Source organism: Ruditapes philippinarum, unplaced genomic scaffold (assembly GCF_026571515.1).
Source record: "Ruditapes philippinarum isolate M1 unplaced genomic scaffold, ASM2657151v2 ctg896_1_1_1_1, whole genome shotgun sequence".
Taxonomy (NCBI): domain Eukaryota; kingdom Metazoa; phylum Mollusca; class Bivalvia; order Venerida; family Veneridae; genus Ruditapes; species Ruditapes philippinarum.
Genome location: NW_026856585.1, coordinates 1 through 26222, shown reverse-complemented (window position 1 = coordinate 26222; position 26222 = coordinate 1). Strand labels below are relative to the sequence as shown.

At 33.0% G+C, this 26222-nt stretch overlaps 1 long non-coding RNA gene across 1 annotated transcript in view; it reads right to left on the bottom strand.

Moving 5' to 3' along the window:
- Window positions 1-20688, bottom strand: part of LOC132747053 (uncharacterized) — a 30527-nt gene extending 9839 nt beyond the window's left edge. The window contains exons 1-3 of the long non-coding RNA XR_009628073.1: window positions 20571-20688; window positions 4508-4639; window positions 247-368 (exon numbers count right to left, since the gene is read on the bottom strand). This is a non-coding gene — a long non-coding RNA (uncharacterized LOC132747053). The remainder of the gene's footprint in view (window positions 1-246; window positions 369-4507; window positions 4640-20570) is intronic.
- Window positions 20689-26222: the final 5534 nt, after the last annotated feature.

The window sequence follows — 26222 nt, the reverse complement described above, 5'->3', positions numbered from 1 at the left end:
AAAGGGGCATAACTCTGCCAAAAATCATTGAACCATGACCAAATTCGAACTTGACCTGTATTTTCTCATGACATATCCATATGTCAAATTTGAGTTGAATGTGTGCAACCTTTCTTAAGATAATGAACGGAAACTGATGATGACAGAATGACAGAAGGACTGAATGATGGAACTGGGTAACACTATATGCCCCGGCCATTACATGGCGGGGGCATAATAAAAGTATAAGATAAACAAAATAATTACATGGCCCAGTTCCTGGCTGCTGCTTCACCAATACTGTCATATGAACCTATAGTATTGACAGACTTGTACAATATTCCAACCTTGTTCAAGAATAAATCTATCTCATTCTGGTAATTTCTTCACTGAAAATAAAAATACAAAATGAGAAAAAAGTAATGTAACTCAATATGTTTACATTATCCTGTAGATAGGACACCTTGTTTTAGAGTATATACATGTACTAACTGACTGTACATAAAATAAGTCTTAAAATTAGTATTTAGACTTGTTAAAGAGACATCAAGATATCTTTTGAATGTGTGATGTCTTTTTCGCAAACAACTGTTTGGCAGTAGGAAAACAAGTTAGTTAAAACAGGTCAAAACTTTCATGCTTAATTAATTAGGCTTACATATTATATACAAACTAGAAATTTGTCCATAGGACACGAGTGCCCCCACACTCAACAGATTTGTCAACCTTATGTCTCTAGGTCAAATTTTTTTTTGGCTACATGTGCCCAAACTGAAAAATCTTAAATTAAGTAAAGGGCAAACACTACTTATACTGAATAAATCCACAAGAAAACCCCAAGGTGCATAAGTACCCATGCTGACCAACATTCTTGTAAACTTTCAGGCCTACAGGTCATAAACTTTTTGAGTTATGTGCAACACAAGTTAAATATTGTAAATTTTTACTAAGTCAAGGGCAATAACTAGAGCTGTCATCGATAGAAGCGATATCGATGTATCATTGATATTTTTTTGTCGATCGATTATCAATCATTTAGAAAATCGATACTTTCACTAATTACTAAAAGTCTAGAAATTACTAAAATATATAGCCCATACAGAACATTAAAATAGTTTGTTTAAAGTACCTGTGGAAAAGACGAAAATTAACTCAAAACATAAACGGAAACAGGTGCCCTGTCAAAAGGACATGTCTAAAACTATACCGTGACTACTAAATGGACAGCTACTGTATGGTAGCTGTATTTTCACCTCAGAAAAACATATTTCTCTGTGTTGAAAATTATATATACAAAACAATCCAATTCTAAAAAATAATTTGAAAATAAAAATCCAATAGATCTAAATCAATTATCATTATACTTAAACTGTCTTGATTTGAGATTCATCATTCACAATTGTCTATATTTTAGACTATGCCCATATCTAAGCAACACTTTAAAATGGCTGAAAACATTAAAATTGTTGGGACAAAAAGAAGGCTAAAATTTAAAAGCCAATTCCTATTTGGGAACATTTTGGGTTTGTTGATGAAAAGGGGGTTGTTAACTCAAAATTAGATTCAATGTATGGCTGCCATTTAGCGGCAATACATTTAACTTGAGATCACATCTTGATCGTATACAATGAATGGGGCAAGGTTAAACATCAGTCAAGTGCCAGCACAGATTGTAACTAGAAATGTGTCCATTGGACATGGATGCCCCCACACGCCACTGTTCTGTCAATCTTATGACTCTAGGTCAAATATTTTTTGGACTACATGTGCCACAAGTTGAAAACTAAAAATCAACAAAGGGCCATAATTCTGTTAAATTAGGTTAAGCAGCAAAAATTCCTTCCTTTACCACCATCTACACATTAAGGTTGTTAATCCCTGGAAGTTTAAGCAAAATCTGCCATCCGGTTTAAGAGGAGTTGCGTTCACAAAATTTCTATATAGTATATAATGAAAAAATCAACAAAGGGCCATAATTCTGTTAAATTAGGTTGCAGCAAAAATTCCTTCCTTTACTACCATCTACACATTAAGGTTGTTCATCCTGGAAGTTTAAGCAAAATCTGCCATCCGGTTTTAGAGGAGTTGCATTCGCAAAATTTCTACATAATATATAGTGAAAAAATAGACAAAGGGCCATAATTGTGTAAAATTTGGTGGCAGCAAAAATTACTTCCTTTACTATCATCTACACATTAAGGTTGTTCATCCTTGAAAGTTTATACAAAATCTGCCATCTGGTTTAAAAGAGGAGTTGCGTTCACAAAATTTCTACATAGTATATAGTGAAAAAATCAACAAAGGGCCATAATTCTGTTAAATTTGGTCACAGCAAAAATTCCTTCCTTTACTACCATCTACACATTAAGGTTGTTCATCCCTGTAAGTTTAAGCAAAATCTGCCATCCGGTTTAAGAGGAGTTGCGTTCACAAGATTTCCGGACGTTTTTTGTTTGTTTGTTTGTTTTGGGTTTTACGTCACATCAACACAGTATAGGTCATATCGCGACGTTCCAGCTTTACTGGTGGAGGAAGACCTCAGGTGCCCTTCCGTGCATTATTTCAGGCACGAACGGGCACCTGAGTAGAACCACCGACGTTCCGTAAGCTAGCTGGATAGCTTCCTCACATGAAAGAATCCAAAAACAATATAATCAATAGGCTACTACTTAACAATAAAATAATTTTTAAAATTCCTAACATTTACAAAATAAATAAATAAATATGTATATAAATAAAATAAGCATAACAATAGTTATTCTGTATGAACAGTAAAATTACAAAAATGTCATAATAAGACAATAAAATTGTATTTCAATATGATAAATTCCTAATGAATTATAGTTATTTCCAGAAATGTATATTTTCAAAATCAAATTCCGTGGCATCCTTAATATTATCAACTGAGTTTTTGTATCCACTGTGTTCAAGTGTCAATACTTTATGACTACAGTCACTATTATTTAAACCTACATACAAAACTCATGCACAAATTTGTATTTTTTTATGTAACATTTATGTTTTTCTACTCTAGTCATGTTAACTAGTCATTCTAGTTAATATACATTTTAGTTTGAACTCTGTATATAGTCAAGTGAGATAGTGATTCCATATTGTTACTTTAGTCATTGAAGTGTTCTGCTTAGTGTGATGGTGTATAGATATGGATAGAGGCCAGTAAATGAATAACCTCAGTTTTATTTATTTGATAATTTACATATTTCATAGCACTACAAATATATGCAAAATATGATCAGAGGACATTTATGAACAAAACACATCATAAGTTCATGTAAAGAAGGTGTTTTTTTTTACTAAAATCATTCATACAAAATTTAATATGAATGTGAAATACAGGTAAATATATCGATATATAGGTGTATCGTCGATGTTTGCAATCCGATATCGATATATCGACGATATGCCTTTGAATGAATCAATGACAGCTCTAGCAATAACTCATACCCAGGTGCACAACTACACATGCTAAGCAACATTCTTGTAAGGTTTCATGACTGTAAGTCAACTATTTTTTTGAGTTACGTGTGACACAAGTTGCAAAGTTTTACTTAGTCAAGGGCAATAACTCTACAATACTAAAAATATCCCCACATAAATACCCAGGTGCACAACTACACATGCTGAACAACATTCTAGTAAGGTTTCACGACTGTAGGTCAACTTTTTTTTTGAGTTACTTGCGACACAAGTTGAAAATTGAAAATTTTTATTAAGTCAAGGGCAATAACTCTAAAATACTAAAAAATATCCACACAAAAATACCCAGGTGCACAACTACACATGCTGAACAACATTCATGTAAGGTTTCATGACTGTATGTGAACTATTTTTTTGAGTTACTTGCGACACAAGTTGAAAATTGAAAATTTTTACTAAGTCAAGGGCAATAACTCTACAAATACTAGAAATATCCACATGCAAATACCCAGGTGCACAACTACACATGCTAAGCAACATTCTTGTACGGTTTCATGACTCTAAGTCAAATATTTTTTTAGTAATGTGCGACACTAGTTGAAAATTGGAAATTTTTATTAAGTCAAGGGCAATAAATCTAAAAATACTATATATATATCCACATGGAAATACGCAGGTGCACAACTTCACATGCTGATCAACATTTCTGTAAGGTTTCATGACTCTAGGTCAATTACTTTTTGAGCTAAGTGCCACACAAAAAGGGAACAGACGGACGGAAAGAGGGACGAAAGGATGGACGGACAGACGGACAAGGGTAAATGTAAATGCCCCACCCCTATAGTGGGGGCACAATAAACCAGGGCTTCAATGTAAAGATATCAAAAATAACTTAAAAAAACTTTTTTATATTAGATGGTTAATGCACCAATACCTTAAAACGTAATGATCAAGGTTGAAGTTTGCAGACTGGAATGCCACCATGACTGTAACAATACCTCTATTTTTTTTTTCTTTTGAAAAAAAGTTGAGCTAAAAATGGAATTAATAAGAAATACAAGTTTATCTAGTATAAGAGATGCTCACTCACTGATGAATGAATAAAGAAATCAATTTTCTGTTTAGGATAATCTAATGCTGCAATCTTCTGTAAGGCTTCTCTAAGAAATGGTGTTGGATGCTCCACAAACACTCCCAATACAATAGATGGATAATCCTCTTCCTTTAAATAAATAGTCACAAAATATTATATTTAAAAGTTACATTTTTTTATATAATTATATACTGTACATGTACATATCACTCTAATGACTTTTTTTCTTTTTATCACTCTGGTTGCATTTATTCTATATATCACTTTAATTACATTTTTCTTTTTATCACTCTGGTTACAATTTTTCTAAAAATACATTTTTCTTTCTTTTGATATTTCTATTTATAGCTATAGAGGCCCCTAAAATGGGCCAATCAAATTCATATGAGCACACTTGATAAAAGACTACTTAAGAATGCCACAGACAAAGTTTGGTGATCATCCATCAATTAGTTCTGTACAAAAAGATGTCTAAAGGTTTTTTTCTTTTTTAGCCCTAGCGACCCCTAAAAGGGGCCAATCAAATTAATATGAGCAAACTTGATAAAAGCCTATCCAAAAATGCTACAGACAAAGTTTGGTGATCATTCATCTTTTTGTTCTGTAGAAAAAGATGTCTAAAGGTTTTTTTTCTTTTTTAGCCCTAGCGACCCCTAAAAGGGGCCAATCAAATTAATATGTGCAAACTTGATAAAATCCTACCAAGGAATGCTACAGCCAAAGTTTGGTGATCATCCATCTTTTAGTTCTGTAGTAGATGATGTTTAAAAGTTTTTCTATTTTTAGCTCTGTTGACCCCTAAAAGGGGCCAATTGAAATGACATGAGCAAATTTAAGTGTGACTGTCACATAGATGCTACAGACCAAATTTTAGGTAAATCTGCCCAGCAGTTTCAGAGCAGAAGACGATTGTTGACGCATGACGCCGGAGTAAATTCCCCATTTGATACTAATAGCTCACCTCGAGCCTTCTGTAGCAGTGATTATTATAGCTGGACTTTTTGTTTTAAAACAGACAATGTAACTCAATATTATATATTATTTAATTTTACCCATGAAATATATTGCTATATCAGTCAATATATATTTCATATTTTTTTTTAAATAAATATGAAATAAAAAATATGAAAGTGGGCGGAGTCAAATTTCATATTTATTTTTTAGGGACTCACAGTAACTTTCTTATGTTTCTCCCAGCTTCACATCTGACATTCAGTATTTCAGTTATTTACTTCATTATCAATAACTTATAATAAAATCTCTATATTGAAAAATAATAATTATAAATAAATAAAATAATTTAAATAAATAATAATAAAAAAAAAAAATAAATAACAAGAGGGTCATGATGGTCCTATATCACTCACCTTAAGGAATAAATCTTATAAGTATTTTTCTTTTTAAAAACAAGCAAAAGGTTTATAAAATTCTTTAATGTCATTTAAAGTTCAGTGTCAAATGTAATGTATTTTTGGCCGACAGCAACAGGAATGCTAACAAGTGTATAGAAATACCTCTTTTTTTCTTTTCTTTAAAGTACAGGTTGCTAAAAAAATACACCCCCTGTAGCGTGTTTACATCATGAAAATTTTAAAAATGAGATCATAATTAACAAGACGAAGTACAAATTTGGATAATACTTCAATAACAAGAGCGATCAGTGATCACATGTGTCGCCTCATGATGGCCAATTTCATGTTGGGACAAGTTTTGTGACAGACAGACGGACAGTGCACAACTAGACTTGGTACGGATCATTCCTGTAAGTTTGGATAAAATTGCACCAGTAGTTTATGAGGAGTAGTCCGGACAAGCTTTTGTGTATCTGGCAACACACAGAAAAAAAACAGATTTTTATCAAAGGGCCATAACTCGGCCAAAAATCATTCAACTGGAAAACCCGTGCAATATGCACACAGACTTGAGCTACAGATCAATCCTGTAAAGTTTCATTGAAATTGAATTAGTGGTATAAGAGAAGTAGTCAGGACAAACTTTAAAAATAAAATTTATCAAAGGGCCATAACTAATCATTGAACCGGATAATACTGACAATATGCACAACTAGACTTGGTACTGATCATTTCTGTAAAGTTTGGATGAAATTGCACCAGTTGTTACATGTGTTATGAGGAGTAGTCCGGACAAGTTTTGTGACGGACGGACAGATGGACAGACAGACAGACAGACAAGTGATCCCTATATGTTGTCACTACTCCATAGAGGAGACACAAAAATGGCCGGGTTGCATTTGTATACCAAATAACATGACTCATGAGGCTGTGATGTTACAAAAATTTTGTTAACCTGGTATGGACAGACGACGGATGGTTCAATTACTATTATGCCCTAAGGCATAAAAAAACAACAACAACAACAAACAGCAGGGATCTCAGGAAGGTCAGAATTTCACGTGGCAGACTGTTTGACCAAAATTTTCATTTGTCAATTCAGTTTTTTCTTCTCTTATTTTTCTACATGAACCATTTTCATGTTTCAAAAATGAATTCAAAAATTTCTGTTGAGAAGATTTTCAAGTTTAAATTGATTATATTGCTAGGTTAGGTTATTTTAAAATTACATAATTTTCTTGCTTAGTTAACAATATGATAAAGATAATTAAGTATTACCACAGTATTTAAACGATTTGAACCCCAACCGGATCTTGTGAGAAGATGTCAGTGTCAGCCATTTTCTGACGCTTGACTTATTTAATATATTGGTATTTATATTGATGCTTATGGACGTTAGGTTAGTAAATCTTTATTTATATCGTAGAATAGAAACTTTATTAAACGTTTAAGTTATGCAAAATATAAATGTTAGCATTAAAGCTAAAAAATAATCGAAACTCACAAACTGCCTTCAGGTGATCAACACTGAACACGAACAAAAATCCGTCTTATTTAAAGGTTTATTTAGTTAAACATTGATTTGTGATATCGACCAACTAAAATAATCAATAACAAATGATAATTTAGTCATCTCCAAACAATATTGCTGTATTTTGAATATTAAAATAAGAGTTTAACCAAGGAGGTCAATTCCGTAAACTGAACGTTACTTCCTGGTGATTGTGAACCCTACTTGTGAGTTTACGAATTTTATCTGTACCCTGACTTGTTAGTATTTTTAAAGATTTAAAGGAGAAAACGTTTATCATTTAACGTATTTATTTGTTTATTGACAGGCAAAATGGAAGAATTCAGTTGTCTTCATTGCCACCTTTCTCTTCAAAAAAAAATTCGGAAACACTTTTGTTCACAATTTTGAAATATAAAGAACAAAAGCTTAAAGTAACAATTTCTCAGTTTGACAACAATAACAGAAACATTAAAATCATAATCCAAAGACTTTAGAGTTATTCCAAAAGAACTGAAAAAAAGGACTTTAAAATCAAATTATATTACAAAAACAGTAAAAGTTTCAAGACAAGAAGGACTTGAAGAATAATCTCCAATCAAGAAATGTCAAAAAATCAAAATGCCTGTTAAAGATTTTCACACATCGACAAAAGATACGTTTATAGTAAAGATGACAAAGTTTAAGTTTAAACAATTAACTTGGTGTCAACTTATTCCACAGCTCCTACATTTAAGTTGTGTTTTCAGGGGGATGTTTGTAACACGAAAGCTACTGTCAAGTCTCTCAACTACAAATGATTCATCCAAATCCACCTGAAATACATGTATATGGCAATTTATAGATAGGAACTGGACTTATATATATCTCTTGACTTAAGATCACTTATGATTAGCCAATGATAAACTTTTCAAGTTGTGTGAAAAGAAAACTAACAGGTTGTCTTAGACACTGGCAAGGCTGTAAACTATCTAAAAATACATGTATGTAAGTTGAAATAAACTTGCAAGAGTGAAAACTACCTTTTAGACATTTAACAATATGCAGAAAACTCCTTAAAATTATTTATTAAGAGTGATCCTGGTCGCGCATGTGAAAAAAATAGAAATTCAAGGCATTTATGAGAATATAAAACCGTGTTTCAAACAGCATAATGAAAATCAACGGTAGGTGTAAAGCTTTCAACATGATGAAATAAGTAATCTGCCAAAAAATCCTGTGATGATCTTTCGAGGTGTGACGTTATTATAATGGTCACGTCAAAACGAACAACAATGCCGTTGAACTTTATAGTAGAAATGTTTATATTTTAATTATGTTATATCTTAGCTTTATATCTTTTCAAAGAAAAATGAAAGGTAAATGAATATAAGATTTGTTAGTTGATAATTCCTGTCAAGAAATAATTTTCTTTCTAATTCGTATTACCAGCTTCTTCATGCTGGTATTTCCATGGAAAGTGAAAACATGAAGAAGGTCCATTCATGTGCAGTATTAGTTACTTATATAGAACTTAAAGATGTGTCATGGTCTTGTGACACAATAACTTAATATTCTGCTAGATATAATTTGGAACATAAGACAAAAACAACAAGCAAGTATCATAGTATTGCAAGCAATCCATAAGTCCCCTACCGGTAAGAGCCAAAGCAACATTCTGAAGGGCCATTCACTTATGTTTCTATTTTAAGTAAATTTGTTGAAAAAGTTCTTTAAAAGTGATCACAGTGAACAGTTTTTATGTACAGACAGACAGACAGACGGACTGAAGGACACTCTAAAGTTATTTTTTAAACATCCCTGTTATCAAAATATAACATTTTTAAAAGCAAAATTTAAAAAAAGGAGATAACAATGTCATACATGATGTGAGTGTAACAAAGAACAATTAGTAATGAAGGTATGAATATTTAATGTTTATTTTGAATTTGAAATAAATGAAAGTTAAAAGAACGAATAGGAAAAATTAAAAGTTTAAGGAAGAGATAATTCTGGAAATATGGATGCTAGATTTATAAACCTTGTTATATTATTATGATGTGGGAGTTTGAAGAAAATCCTATCATGATTGAAGAAGTTGGAATAAAAATTACTAATTTCTCAAAAAAAGTCTAAGTTCAAAAGGGGCATAATTCTGGAAATAGTCTTGCTAGAGTATTGAACACTCACAAATGTTGAGTGATAAAAGCAAACATTTATATGAAGTAGATAAGTTCAGAAAAAAAGAAGTTATTAAAAAAAAACAATGTTTTTTTCATGAAAATTTTAAGTTCAAGGGAGGTAATTCTGATAAATTTTGTGCTAGAGTTGTAAATTTTGTCACATATGATGTGGTTGATGACTAGCAACTTATATTTAAAGTTTGAAGAAAATACATTAAGAAATAAAGAACTTATGGTGAAAAAACTTAAAAACAAGAATCAGAAATCTTAATATTCAGTCTATTTGTTGCCATAGCAACCAGAATTTTCAATACAGGAAGATAAGAAAAGAATATGCATAATTTCCATACGGCCATCTACCCATATGTCAAGTTTCATAAAAATATTTTCAGTACTTTTTGCGTTATCGCTGGATCCAGGTTATGTGTAAAATTTGCCATATTTTCCGTCTATTTGTTGCCATAGCAACCAGAATTTTCAGCATAGGAAAAAAGAAAAAGACGTGCATAATCTCCATACTACTATCTATCCATGTATCAAATTTCATAAAAATATTTTCAGTATTTTTTGCGGTATCGCGGGATCCAGGTTATGTGTAAAATTTGCCATATTTTCAGTCTATTTGTTGCCATAGCAACCAGAATTTTCAACATAGGAAGAAAAGAAAAAGACGTGCATAATCTCCATACTGCCATCTATCCATATATCAAGTTTCATTTAAATATTTTCAGTACTTTTTGCGTTATCGCGGGATCCAGTTTTGTGGACGGACGGACGGACAGACGGACGGAGGGTAAACCTAAAGTCCCCTCCGGTAAACCGGTAGGGGACTAATAAAATCATCAAAAGTGACTCTCAAGTTATGGTTCAGTGAAAACACATGTAGGGTACAGATCATTAAAACTGTTTTAGCAAGGTACAGTTATCAAAATGTTCGCCTCTATTATTTACTATGTTTTTATCAATATTCAAAGATATCCACACAAGTGTCTGTGCGGTAAGACGAGGTAAGACAATAAAGTTAAGATTCAGATATGAGTTATAGTGAAATAAAACAATTTTAGGCATAAAACTGCTTGTGTAATCGGCGTGTGTTGACATAAACAAAACACGAAGCGAAGAGCAAAGCGTTTTGTGCGCATAAATTTAAAGAAGTTGGTTATAGATGTATCTATAACCAAAGAAAACTTTTTCAAATGTTTACATACCGTCACAGAATTTAAATGCAAGCCGTCTTAAAATTCTTTATTGGTCACCCCGCCTGTTTGTACTGAACTGATCACAAGATCCGGTTGGGGTACAAATCGTTTATATACTGTGATTACTAGCACCATGGATAATTACCATAATTATTGTTCCATTTTCACTTACATTTATTGAGGTCAATAACACATGCGTACATGTAGAGTGGGTGGACCAATGCTCGGCGTAAAAATACTATATTTTATATGGCAAATTCAAATCAACGTCAACAAACCTCAATGTTATATGTCAATTTTCAAGACCGATGATATTGTTTTAAATAGCCATTGTGTAAAATTCACTAATCACATAATGATGTGCATGGCTGGAGCTATAGATAGTCCGGATAAACAAGAGTGGTTTGCGTGAAATTGTACCATAGATCGGTGTACAATACTACAGTGAGTTGGCCAATAACGGATCACTAGTGAAACTTTTAGTGTTTATGAACGAATGATTTTTAATTTCTTAAATAAAATTAGTAGATTTGAAGTATTTTTATTCCTCTTTTACTGTATACTTCTTGTGAATTTGTATTCTGAATGCATCATGGTGTATTTACCTTTTTCAAACATCTAGTAAACATGCCAATAACAGGTCAAATCAGCCATTAGCGGATCACGTGACATACGAATGGGGGATTGTCTCAAAACACGAATTTTCTGTCAAATTCGTCTTGAACAAGGAAAATATTGCACAAATACATGTCACCCCTGAATATCAGAGTGTAAAGGGTACCACTAAGTAAAGAATTCAGGAGGCAACTGAATGATTGTGGTTAACATAGTAATGTTATGATTATAATAATGGTTAACTAGATAACTGCTCTCAATGATTTGTGTAGGCAACATAGGCAACAACCACAAGACAAATGGTTGACATTTAATGCATATTAATTTTTTTCCAGGATAACAAGGGACAAAGCAGCTCATTAAAACACCTTCTATGTAAAACTTGATCAAAGTAACTGTAACCTTAGTGTGTTGTTGTTGTTGTGAAACAAAAGCTAAAAGTGCAATACCTAGAAATTTTCATGTTCTTCTATGTCGTCAGTATGATTAGGATATACTAAATAAAAGAATAACAAACAAAATTTTCAACATATACTGCTTTACTCCTTAGAAAAATCTGCAATAAAACGAACAAAATCATAACAAAATACATGTACTAGTGTAAAGCAATTCTGACTATCATTCATCAAAGGCAATGTAATAATAATTCTGATTGTGCAGACAAATGGATATGAACTTCTATGTCACAATTAATTGTTATAAAACAGTAGCAACAGCTTCAAAAATATGTAATTTAAGTAAAAAATTTTCTTTAAAAAATATTTTCTATTACAGGTTGGATAACTTTGAGGCGGTCCCTTCCTATAAAATTACATGATCCGCTTTTGGATAACTCGGTGCAATTCATTTGAATAGCGCTATCAAAATAATTCCTCAAGTTTTTTTAAACGGTTGGTGTTGCAGGTAGTTAACATATTGGGCATCAAATATCTACCAGCTTTGATCCAATATCTTTCGAGCTTTTATGATAAATAAGGCAACAATTTCAAATATGCGTTGTCAACGGCGCTAAATTTCACGAGAAACGGAAACGCTTGGTTAAGCATCTTAGTGAATCTGATATCAATTACACGGATGTTTACATTTTTTGTCCGCTGTCAAGTAGCTAACATCCTAATGCGCATGCCTGTTAGGTAAAAACATTTTTAAGCTCAAAACTGTTAGACGAGTATTTCGTTAAATTACTGACTGATCCGTTATTGCCTATGATTCGCTATTGGCAAACTCACTGTACATGATGCAGGATTGTTTTTCGAATAAAATCTCTTTTATATCTTATGATGAAAACATATTGAATAATTTGTAACAACCAAATAAGGTTCATACATTTACAAGTAACCAACTTTTAGTTTAAATTTTACAGCCCCAGAACTCTAGTGTTAAAAGATTTTAATATTTTATATGTTGGGGATTACATACGATTGTTCGTCTGCTAAATTAGCATATTCACGTGACTTTACCAGCAGTGAACCACAAAATGGTGAAAGACGTAAATAAAAGCACCAGTGACCTAAATCAGAGATAACTCGAGACATTTTCAGATATTCTAAAAAAAAATTTTTTACGCCGAGCATTCCCTTAGGAAAAGGAAAGGCATTTAACTTGCAGTTATTTAGCATTGTTTTTCTGACCAGTTTTAACCATTTATTAAGCAGTTTTCCTTGACAAATGTGATTATGTAGAAAGCATTTAAAATGCAGTTAAAATGCATTTAAAATGCAGTTATTTAGCATTGAAAAAGCATTGAAATCAGCCGAAATATGTAAATGAGATGACATCATAAAACTGCCTCCAAATATGGAGATAGCATTTCCAACCATTTATATGACCTCATAAATAACTGCCAAAAAATTGTGTTTGCATTTTCAACCATTTATATGACATCATTAAAAAAACTTTCAAAAAACTACTGAAGCCTTTATATGACCTCATAAATAACTGCAAAAAAACTTTCAAAAAACTGTTGCATTTATTTGAGCTAATATAATACTGTTAACAACTGTTCACATCTGAAAATAATTGTACATGTACATGGAATTTCTATTACATTGACACATATGTATGTACATAGATTTCTTACAAATCACCAAATCCCCTAACTTTTCATGAACTCAAAAGCATTGCCCTTTTAGTTTCATTAGGCAACCAGTTTGATTACTGTGTGGACTTAAAGTTTTGGACACTTTTTAATGTATTTAACATTAGAAATTGCTAAGACGAACAACAGACATATTGAACTGTCAAAAATCTCACAATAAGCCTCTGGATCTTTTGAACTTTGAGATTAAAGGCCATATATGCGTTTGTAATGAGCAAAAATGTTAAGTACAAAAATCTTATCCAATGACATTGTTATGAACAAAAACGAAAAAGAAATCATAGTATTTCTCTTTCTAAAATGGTCAAAATGTTGAAAAACACCACATAATTCTTGTAACGCCTACAAGACGTTACACCAAATAGTGCTTACATTTTTAAAAGCATTAAAAGATTGGATAACACCCTTGCAGAAATTACTGGTAATTTACCAGGATTTTACTAGGATTTTAGTGGGAAATCCCAGGAATATTTACAGGGATAATTCCTAGGAAATGCAAGGAAATCTGAGGAATTTCCAGTTACTGGCTGGCGGTAATTGGAACGACTGAAAACTACTGGTAATAACTAGAAAAAAAATTTGAAACCAGGAATGCCTTAGATCGACTTGTACTGGAAAATCCTAATTACTGAGAATGACCTGCCCACGGTATTTGGAACATTTTTCTAGTCAATCCCAGGCATTTCAAGGCATTTCAAAGACCTATGATAATACAGTAACTCCTGTATTTTTACAATCTTAGGAATGACTGAGAATGACCTGCCCACGGTATTTGGAACATTTTTTCTAGTAATTCCTTGGCATTTCAAAGAACTTGGATATCCCAGACGTTCCTGGTATTTCCATGATCTAAGGAATGGCTGGAATAGCCTAGGATTGCATTGTACTGAAATTTCTAGCAACTGGGTATGACTGGACCACAGCTGAATTACTGTTACTAGGGCCCCCAAAGGATCATTACGATTAAAATCAAATAATCAGTTTTGTAGAAGATATCATTACAAGAAATTGCTGACAATACAAGATGCCATTGGACACAGGGCAATCACATTACTTCACATAAGCACATTGTACTGATGTGAACTAAAATGTGCACTTTTAAATCCAGTTAAATGACAAGCAGTTCAACATCAGTCATAAGCAAACTATTAAATTTAATAAAAAGCATGATTGCATATGAAACAAAAGTATTTTCCTTACAGTTTAATTGTTTTTGTATTGTTAAGACACACTTCTTTAGATATATATCATTGTAGTTACTGGAATGCAATGAGCTTTGGCAATAAACACTTGACTTAAGATTCCTTTTTTTAAAACAGTGTAACATGTGACATCTCTTTGAATTTAGCACTAAAAGTTAAAACATTATAATACTTGACTAGGTCACTCCTAGATTTTAATTTGCTTTCATCATTTTCTTAACTGATTGAATGAGGGACATCACTTAAACAGTCTAAGAAACGTCACTTAAACAGTACAAAACATGACGAAAGAAACCTCCAGTATTACATGCAACTCCTACATTTTCTATTGCTGTCTTCTGAAATGAGTAAATCCTTGCTGTAAGATCCAATTTTTGCCGGTTTAATAATTTTCTTGTCATCAAATCTTTCAAAAACTGAGAATCGCAGTAATCCACTGAATTGATAATCTCTGGTAATCAAATGAAATGTTGATCTTTGGTAATCCAACGACTTCTTTGCATTTTCACAGATATATATATATATACAACAGATAGGAAGCTCTAAAAATAGATAATAGTCAGATTTAGACCCACAATCCTTTGCAGGCTTTGGTGATAATTGGGTTTTCTCGATAGTCTCCAATTTTCGCACTCTCGTTAAACTTGGACGATATCCATGAATTATTGTTTACATACCCCGACATAGATTTTCATCAGAGAAATATTTGTATAGAAAGTGTGTATAGTACCTATTACAATAAATAACTATTGCTTTCTATTTAAGCAAAAAAAATGTTTCATCTTCCTCCGGGAATCCAATATGACGGTGTTTTGGCTATTTTTACCCAGGATGCATCAAATCTCTGAAAATCCCGCAACATATGATAACTTATAAGAACACAATTCTGCCAATACTGAATTTAACTGTGTGACATCACAGTTTTCTTCTCCATGTTTATTTAGCTCCATGGCATTTTTGTACAACTTGCCCTCTTTCAATTACCTGAAGAATTTATGACAGTTTCTTTATCAAAAGTTTTTGACCCGTTTTATAGATTTAAGCTCTCACTCTCCTCAGCTTTGAACATCATCCACAAATTAGTTGAACTCCTCCCTTTGTGGCCTTGTGGTACCAATTCTTATCTGAAATCAAACAAATACATTTCTCTACATATGGAAATATACCAAGATATTTGAAAACGAAATAAATACAAATCACTTGGCAGGACGTGAAGTGGATGCACACTTGGTTCAAGCAAGTAAAATCATTGCAAACTTGACAAAATGGTTTCTGTGTCTTAAATATTTACAAAACTCTCACATATTTTTTTTCAGGTAAGTGGGTTTGTATGTTATTTGATTTCTTTTTAAATGGCCATTCATGAAGGACGTGTTTATGACACACTCTGTTCTGGGCCTCAGATTTGAAGCTTTTGGTTAAACAAAGCTATTGAAGTTATAAACTGGTCATGTACATATTTTGAAATTTGATAAGTGAAAATCCAGGGCGGTTTTTATGCTCATTTATATTCACATAGGTAAGTTTTGAAGTTCACCAAAAAAAGCAAAACTAATGAAAATATACTGTGCATTTTTTTTATTATTATTTATTATCATTGTTATTCCTGTAATTTAGTGATGTTGATCATTATTTCTGTAAAGTTGGTTGATTCTAACTCAAGCACTGAAGGAACAAATAACATAACATAATGAAACGGTTTTTACGAAGTCAAGGGAAATAACTCTACAAATACGGGATAAATCCACAAGCGGAACCCAAGGTGCACAACTACATATGCTGACCGACCTTCCCTTAAGGTTTAATGACTCTATGTCAAATCCTTTTTGATTTACATGCAACAAGTTGAAAATTGCAAAAATTTTTCTAAGTCAAGGTCAATAACTCTAAAAAAATAAAATAAATCCACACGAAAAATATCCAGTGCACAACTTCACATGCTGATCAACATTCCTGCAAAGTTTCATGACTCTATGTCAAACCCATTTTGAGTTACATGCGACACAAGTTGAAAATTGCAAAATTTTTACTAAGTCAAGGGCAATAACTCTAAAAATACTAAAAAAATCCAAACGAAAATACCCAGGTGCACAACTATACATGCTGATCAATATTCCTTTTTGAGTTACATGCGACACAAGTTGAAAATTGCAAAATTTTACTAAGTCAAGACTCTAAGTCAAATACTTTTTGAGTTAAGTGTGACACAAAAGAGAACGGACGGACAAGGGTAAATCTAAATGCCGCCACTAAAGTGGGGCCACAAAAATATCTTGTTCAAGCGTGTTCAACCACTTCATGTCCTGCCCCCTAATACAATAACAGATTACAGTCATCGAATTTAGCACTGGCCCGGTGGCCCATGACCAGTGTAAATTTTAAAGACCTAAATATATAGTAGAATAAATTCAAAACTGGAATTCGGACGAGTATATTCAAAAATCTTAAATTCAATGACTGAGAGGCAATGTATTCAGGTTAGTGCTTAAAGTATGACACTGTTTGTGCTATTTTTGTTCTTTGCAAATCATCATGTGGGATTTATTTTAATGGACCAGTATTCAGATTCTCTAGTATAGGCTTAGACAGTGTCAAAGACAAACCATTTTAGCTAGGCTGTCACTTGGACCACTGAATGACCGATACATTTTGGTGGCCTAGACAACTTTTTTAGTGGTCCAATAATTCCTATACATGCACAGAAATCTAGAGATTAAATCACACACAAACACACACATAAATCAAAAACAAACAGAAAACATGATTTCTGTTTCAAATAAATTTTTGGAGGTATCTTATTGTGATTTAAAAATACAGTCTGTCAGTAATGTGTTATTTTAAAATACAGACATGATGTAGGCTTATTGAACATCATCTTTTCTTGTTGATCTTGTTCTAAATATATATATGTTTGTTTGTTTGTTTCATTTTACGCCTTTTTCAACAGTATTTCAGTCATATAGGCGGGTAGTTTCCTAACCATCGTTCCTGGAAAATATATATATAACTAGATCTACATAAATTAATGGTCATATGAAAATATTGTTTCTTTATGAAAAACTTTTTTTTCTAATACAAGTTCAAAATTGCTAAGGTAGTGAACTGTCTGCATACTAGTGTATTGCACTGTCTGGGTGTAAAAAAAACTTTCTAGCCATGCATTTTTCAAAACAATATTTTAAATTTCAATATTTTTAAAGGGCATAAGCAAATAATTTCCTGCAGGGAAGCACAGCCATATTTAACGATGCTTTGTTTTTTATTTATTATTATTATATCTTTCCTGTTCAACAAAGAAATAAATGAAAACAGGTCGCGAAAATATGTGACAAATGTCCGTTTACGCATTTTTTCCAGTAAGGTTTAAGTATCTTAACTGTAACTAGGAATAAGCTGGAAATACAATTATTATTTCTATTGTTACAGTCGGCAAATTGTTACAAAATAATGCTTTTAGGCGTGAAGAAAGGTCATTAAAATAATCTCTAGACTCTTCATTTTTTTCTAGAGGTCATAAACACGCCGTCTCTGTTTGGGAAAAAAACAGTGCATTTATGATAATACTCACAGTGAATTTCACCGATTGCAGCTTTGAAGGTCTTCTTCTGATAATTTGCTTGGGCTATTTCACCTTCCTCGTTGTATGTCTTTATTGGGGAGACGATATCAGTTCACTGTCGATATGAGACGAAGTGTCTGCCGTCTTTGAATATTGCGCGCACAATAAACCTGTGTTCTACGTAATAAAACCTGTGTACTACGTCAGTAACATGTGCTTGATTCGCAAAATTTCGTGTAGTTCCGTTGTTTTTGCCGTCAATACAATGACTGAATAATTTCAATTTATATCGTTGAATTTTATTTCACAAATCTATTATTTTAGCCAACAAGCGCTTGAATTTCATACAAAGCTACAGTAGTTTCCAAAACAATTGTGTTGCTACGTCATCAGTATACGTATTAAATACGTCATGAAATTATGCTCGTCTCGTTTAGCGTAAATATACGGAAATTGCTCGAGTATAATCGTAAAGGTTCGCTGGTTAAGTAAAGACTAAGTTATCATCGTTAATTTCCGTCAGCATAAATATGACCTGCCACATATAGGCCTACTTTAATTCAGGCGGAGATTCGGGTTTTGACTCGTGAAAATTTGGAAATGCACAAATTTGACACGTGAAAAAATCTGCACAAGAGTCTATTTGCCATTTACGTTACCGCAAGCAGTATAATTTATAAAATACAACAGCTAGTGTCTGAGTTTCAACTCTGTCGCAGGCATTGTAAACTACAACCTTCACATTGTACAGACAAACTATCTGGCTCATGAGTTTTAAAAAAAAAAAGAGAAGACGACAGGGTTTGTTCATGTGATTTCTTTTGCTGCCTCTGGACGGCATGACTCAGTTTGAAAGTAAATTTACACCCCACACCGGTGAGTTGTACACATACAATATTGCTATGATGCACTACAAGGTATTAAGTGAATATTAGTGTGCATGAATTATATTTTCCTAAAAGCATTTAAATAAAACTTGTAAAAACTGCAGCTTCTGTCACAATCTTTTAGCTTAAAAAAATGGTTCAAGAAAATAACTTGTAAAAAATGGTAATGTAAGTATTGATTAACATCACCATTTATTTTTAAATGTTGAAAAACTGGTAAAAAATGCTGGACACAAGTTTTTTAACAACAAGTTTTTACCAGTTTTTTAAGAACTGCTGTTTAAATGGAATCCTACAAATTAAGATGAAGGGCAAAAAATTGTAAAAAAGGCATTTATTTGAAAAAACTGCTAAATAACTGCAATATAACTACAAGTTAAATGCCTTTCCTTTTCCTAAGGGTTGGTATGCGCCGAGCATTGGTCCAACCACTCTATAATTTTATAAGGAAGTGGCTAGCCGTACGGGCCCGTACGGCTAGCCAAAAGTTCTAGCCGTACGTGAGTCACGTACGACTAGCCTGGACACACTGTATTAGCTAGCCGTACGGCACTTTTCAAAATTATATGGAAGTCGAAAATGCATATGTTATTTCGTGTCTTTAAACAACGATTTTAATCAAATCTCTGCATTTGTCCTAGTGTGTTCACTTTAATAAAGATGCTCCGCAATTTTGCACACAAAAATGAATACGAGTAAGCGTTGTATAATCATTCTTAATAAAATTAAGTGTCAAAGTTGCATGTTATAACGTCCTTAATTTTCATGCTTATGATTTGTATGAAAGATGAATTGTTAAATCTGTTAATTAAGCACATGGATCGAATAAATAATGATCGGAGGGGAATAAGTAAATAAATAAAAAGAATATTAAAAAAAAACGGTGAAAAGGAAAAATAATTTAATAATGCAAACTTTTCTTAATGATGGACGATGGACAAACTTCTATACCGTGGTAATTGACGCAATTATTAGAGCCCAACAACAATTATTTTCGGTGTTTTTTTTTTTGTTGTTTTTTTGTTTTTCAATTTAAAAATTAAACTTAATGAAACAAAAAAGGATTATTATCAAAATTTTGTAAACTATTTCAATTGATGTTATTTAACTGCAACCAAACGCTATTTTTTCTCGACGTCTTGAGATGACAGTAAATTCTTTACTGTACTGTAGCCAACACGTCGATTTATCTCTAAAAAGTAAACATTCTTGACTAAAATCCTCGCTTAAAGTCATAATTAACATATTCATATCGCCTTCCATATATTTTTGAAAAGTGCCGTACGGCTATCCAATACAGTGTGTCCTGGCTAGTCGTACGTGACTCACGTACGGCTAGAACTTTTGGCTAGCCGTACGGGCCCGTACGGCTAGCCACTTCCATTTTATAAATCATAACACGGGACGCCGGGAGCTGATATTTACATAAATACTGAATGTCATGCCTTAATACTTCACAAATAGTTAACAAAATACCTGTTTCAACGAAGCACACCGATAATTGTATTCATCTTCACTTCTTTGTTATGAAATACGAGTTAATGTTACAAAATTTCTCAATTTTCTTGAACGTCATGGCGGACGTTTCGTTTCGTCACATGTACTTCCGGTTTAGGGGTACCACTAAAATACGCAACGGAGATTTTTGGCGCAACGGACGCAACAGAGATTTTTTTTTTTTTATAGAAAAGATATTGAAATCATATACCTCTTATGAAAACAGTACAATATACATGCATATTTCTTACAGGGTAAATAAATGATTTTAAGCAAAATAGAGTGGTCTTCATAGTCTTTTATAGTGAATATAATTTTTGACCCCTAAAATTCTGGCCTGGACCCCTACTTTTCTAGGCTGTGCATCCACTGGACCCCTAAAATTTCAAAGAGATGTAAAACGCTGCAATTAACTACCCCGCTAGCGGTGCGCAAATGCGTTCCATTTCCCCCCCCCCCCACCGAGTGCCTCAAATTTTACAGATAGTCACGTGACATGTGCAACAGATACCAGACGGACAGTAAATCATATTAAGATTTAAAGAAATTTTTGCTATTAACTGATATTTATCTGCAGCTCTTTAATTGGTCAGATGTCACTGGGTCATAAAATGTTGTTAGAGTATGTTACCGCAACTTGTGACCCTCTCTGGTGCTATATTTGTGTATTATGCAATTATTTAGCGTGAAACATAGGGGTCCGAGAGAAAAAAAAAATGACTTTGATATGACAATTTAAAATTTTATGATTTTTATTCAAAATCAATCATTTACAAAGGCATTTTTTCAAATATGTTTTTGTATTTTCTGATCGCAAGATCAGTAAATACAGAGTTAACTTCCACGGTCTAACACAAAATTTCCTAACAGACCTAACAACGCAAAGTAGTTCTCACTCAAAACTGCTTAAATACCAGCAATTTAAAAGACAGAATAATTTTTAATGTACGCATTTAACGAATTACAGTGCATTGGAAGTTCAGATTAGTCAATAGAAATATGAGGTTACAATCACAAATTTCGCGGATGAATATCATTTTAATCAATGAAAATGCTATTTTTAGCTATGTCAATTACTGAATACTCCAGGGCGTAGTACACTGCCGAGTAGTGGAATATATACATGACGGACTGTTTTGGCGAGAAGATTTTCGCTAAATTATTTTTATCAGTGTTAAACAGGTTTATCGTGAACAAAATACCTCGAAATTGATAAGGATTACAAACACGAAATGGAAATTCTCAATTTAGAATTACAATGTATTTGTTTTTATTCAGGCTACATATTACGTATTACTTCACCGTGGTGCAGGGGTATCGCGCTCGTATCGGGCTCGTTTAGGGTGTGAGAGGCCTAATGTTCAAATCCTAGTCGAGGCAACTTTTTTTTTTGAAGTGTCTTTTTTAAGGAAGTAGCCACAATATGCAAGGATAAAGTGTGGCTGTCATAAAAAATGATTTTTGATGCAACTCTAGTCATGCAAAATTCCATATGTATCAATCTCAAACTGTTATAGAAGTCGCTGCGTAAGATGAATTATAGTATATAAAAATAAACTGATATAGGAAAATACATACAGATAGTCAGTATGATTTAGATTGCAAAGATCAGAAAATTCCACAGAGCTTGCAGCCCTTTGATTTTTTATAATGGTGAACAACATTTAATGCACAAAGATTCAAATAAATAACAATTATTACTAAAATAATATGGTTAAAATGACATTGATATGAGTTCCACGGAAAGTGTCTGTTGTCACCTTAACATTGATTCTGTAATATCATCATATGACTTTATTTAGTATATACTAATGCAAATTCAATTAAAAGTATTTTGTTTGCTAGTTTTGAAAAAAAATAAATCTCCGTTGCGCCAATGAATGTTTGCGCAACGGAGATATGAGTGGTATTACAACATTATATATAGTTATACAATGCTTATAATATAGAAAATATTGTTTTTAGATGATTTCTATAAATTCAAAATATTATTCTATTCAGCACATACTAATATAAATTTAAACAATGCATTGCTAATCGTATTTTATCGCCACATTTTAAACTTTGCACTCTGTTGCGCCCGTTGCGTCCGTGGCGCCAAAAAATCTCCGTTGCATATCTTAGTGGTACCACCGTTTAGTTCTATTTATAATCTCAACTCGAGGTCAGATTGATACAGATGTTTTCTGAGGCAAAACTTTTTAAGGACTGATTGGTATGCATTATTTAATGATTTGAATCGTTTGTTTGTTCTCAGAATGAAATATTATGACGTAATTCGTTCGTCAGTAAGACCGGTGTAGACGATGTTAAAATATATGATTTTTCCCGCAGACCAGAAGGATACAAAAAATAATATCCGTAATGTAAATTAAACTTTTATCTTAATCAACTAATTTTTGTGGAAAAAAACAACATTTTTTGTTCACTTTCGTTTCTTTGTGCAATATCTTACGCAATAAAATGTGCAAGTCATTGTCAAGAACCGAAATATTTTACACATTGTATTTCGGAAATGACACAGTCTTCCTTTCTGATGTGTTACGAAATTAATGGAAGAATCCATTATTGAATGGGGAATTCAACTTCACTGTAGCTCTCAAATTTGTGCTATTCTGATTGACTCTGTTTTGAATTAATATTCACATTCAACAAACTTTTCATTTTTCTTATGCTTTAACAGAAAAATCTTCATAACAATGTCTGTTGAGACAAAAAATACAAGATACACTATCTCAATTTATCGCTTCAAAGAAAGTCTATATAACCTTGCAATAAAAAACCCATTTAACTCCCAAAACAGGGACAAATTTTCAACTCTAGACCATAATTTGGATATACTTTGTAAAAACTAACAAGCTAAAGCCTTGTGAGAAATATCTAAGCTCTAGCCCTTTCCATTTTGAAGTATAAGAATTTTAAGTTTTTTCTTTTAGTTGCCATAGCAACCAGAGTTTAGCATGGAATGGCATTCTTTGAACAATCTTGATAGAGCTTCATACAAAGAGTATTCCTGCCAAGTTTCATTAATATTGGCCTAGTGGTATTGTAGAAGATGTCGTTTGAATAAAATGTGGACAGACTTTGTGCAAGGTGAGCTAAAAATGAGTTGAATTTTTATTTTTACTTCTATCCCACAACAACTAATTTTTGTCTTCTGCAAAGAAAATGGAAGCACAACAAGAAATTGATATAAATATAACTAATTATTCATTAAATTCAATTATTGATAATATGACTGAGTCAGAAATTGAAAAAGCTTTTGAAAATGCTACAGGTAATGATCATGACCAAGATATTCCTGATTTTGAACTTATTCCTTCTCAATCCTCGCATATATCTTAAGACAGACATCTATGAAATATCAGATTATAAAAGCCGTCGAAATATTGAGACTAGACACATACATGCAACGGTTCATTTTATCAGCAAAGAAAAACAAGAGGGCCATGATGGCCCTGAGGTCGCTCACCTGTATATAGGCCCCCACCCCCGGGCCAATTTTTACCCAAGGGCTTTTATTTGTTTATTTGAACAGACTTGGTAGACACCCATAAGAAGATGTTTCATGCTAAACATCTAAGTTCTAGCTCATTGGCATTTTTAAAAGAAGATTTTTAAAGTTTTTACTATACACATATAGTTAAAAACAATGTCACCCCTGGGGCAGGGCCAGTTTTGACCCCCGGGCGTTTATTTTAACAAACATTGTAGATATTTTCTTAAAGATGTTTCATGCTTAATATCTAAACTCTAGCTATTTGGGTTTTTCCAAAGAAGATTTTTAAGTTTTTGCTGTACACAAATAAGGAAAATCAATGACCCCCCCCCCCCCCGGGCGGGGCCAGTTTTGACCCCAGGGCTTTTATTTGAACATACTTGGTAGACACCCATAAGAACATGTTTCATGCTAAATATCTTAGCTCTAGCTCTTTGAGTTCTTTAAAAGAAGATTTTTTAAGGTTTTACTATATGCATATAGGGAAAATCAATGACCCCCTGGGGCGGGGCCAATTTTGACCCCAGAGCTTTATTTGAACAAACTTGGTAGACACTCATTAGAAGATGTTTCATGCTAAATATCTTAGCTCTAGCTCTTTGGGTTCTTTAAAAGAAGATTTTTAAGTTTTTACTATATGCATATAGGGAAAATCTATGACCCCCTTGGGCAGGGTCAATTTTGACCCCAGGGCTTTTATTTGAACAAACTTGGTAGACATTCACTAGAAGATGTTTCATGCCAAATATCTAAGCTCTAACTCTTATGGTTCTTTAAAAGAAGATTATTTAAGTTTTTACCATATGCATATAGGGAAAATCAATGACCCCCGGGGCGGGGCCAATTTTGACCCCAGGGCTTTAATTTGAACAAACTTGGTAGACACTCACTAGAAGATGTTTCATGCTTAATATCTTAGCTCTAGCTCTTTGGGTTCTTTAAAAGAAATTTTTTAAAGTTTTTACTATATGCATATAGGGAAAATCTATGACCCCTGGGGCGGGGTCAATTTTGACCCCAGGGCTTTTATTTGAACAAACTTGGTAGACATTCACTAGAAGATGTTTCATGCCAAACATCTAAGCTCTAGCTCTTATGGTTCTTTAAAAGAAGATTTTTTAAGTTTTTACTATATGCATATAGGGAAAATCAATGACCCCCTGGGTCGGGCCAATTTTGACCCCAGGGCTTTTATTTGAACAAACTTGGTAGACATTCACTAGAAGATGTTTCATGCCAAATATCTTAGCTCTAGCTCTTACGGTTCTTTAAAAGAAGATTTTTTAAGTTTTTACTATATGCATATAGGGAAAATCAATGACCCCCAGGGGCGGGGCCAATTTTGACCCCAGGGCTTTTATTTGAACAAACTTGGTTGACACTCACTAGAAGATGTTTCATGCCAAATATCTAAGCTCTAGCTTTTATGGTTTTTTAAAAGAAGATATTTAAACTTTTTTCTTTTGGTTGCCATGGCAACCAGAGTTCTGCATGGAATTAAATTCTTTGAACAATTTTTAAAGGTGACCACCAAAGGAACATCCAGTGAAGTTTGGATGAAATTGGCTCAGTGGTTTATGAGGAGATGTCATTTAAAGCAAAAGTTTACGGATGGACGGACGGACGACAGACGGACGGACGCCGGACGAAAAGCGATCACAAAAGCTCACCCTGTCACTTTGTGACAGGTGAGCTAAAAATGGGGATGAGTATGAACCAGGCTCATTGGATGCCTTTATTGGTAGCCTACTAGAAAGGCATTTAAAATCAAAAAAATATCTGGTTGGTATAAAAGGTGACTCCCGAGAATTTATAAACACAAGAGAATGCCTCAGAAAAAAATCAATGGAGCTAAAATCCTTGGGCAAGGGCAACAAGCCTCATGCTACTGAGTGCCTAGAAGACCACCACCTACAAAAAATGATTGAAAATGAAACACTTGGGACAGGAAACCCACTATCTTTACTCAATTCCATGTGGCTTGTTTGCACATCAAAGTTTGGTATGCGAACTGGTTAAGAAGCTTCTACGCTGAAATGGGGAGACATAAAATTGAGATCAGATAGTCCACGGAGAGTACCTGATTTTATGACACCGAGAGCCAAACCTAAAACTAGAAGTGGTCCCCTGGA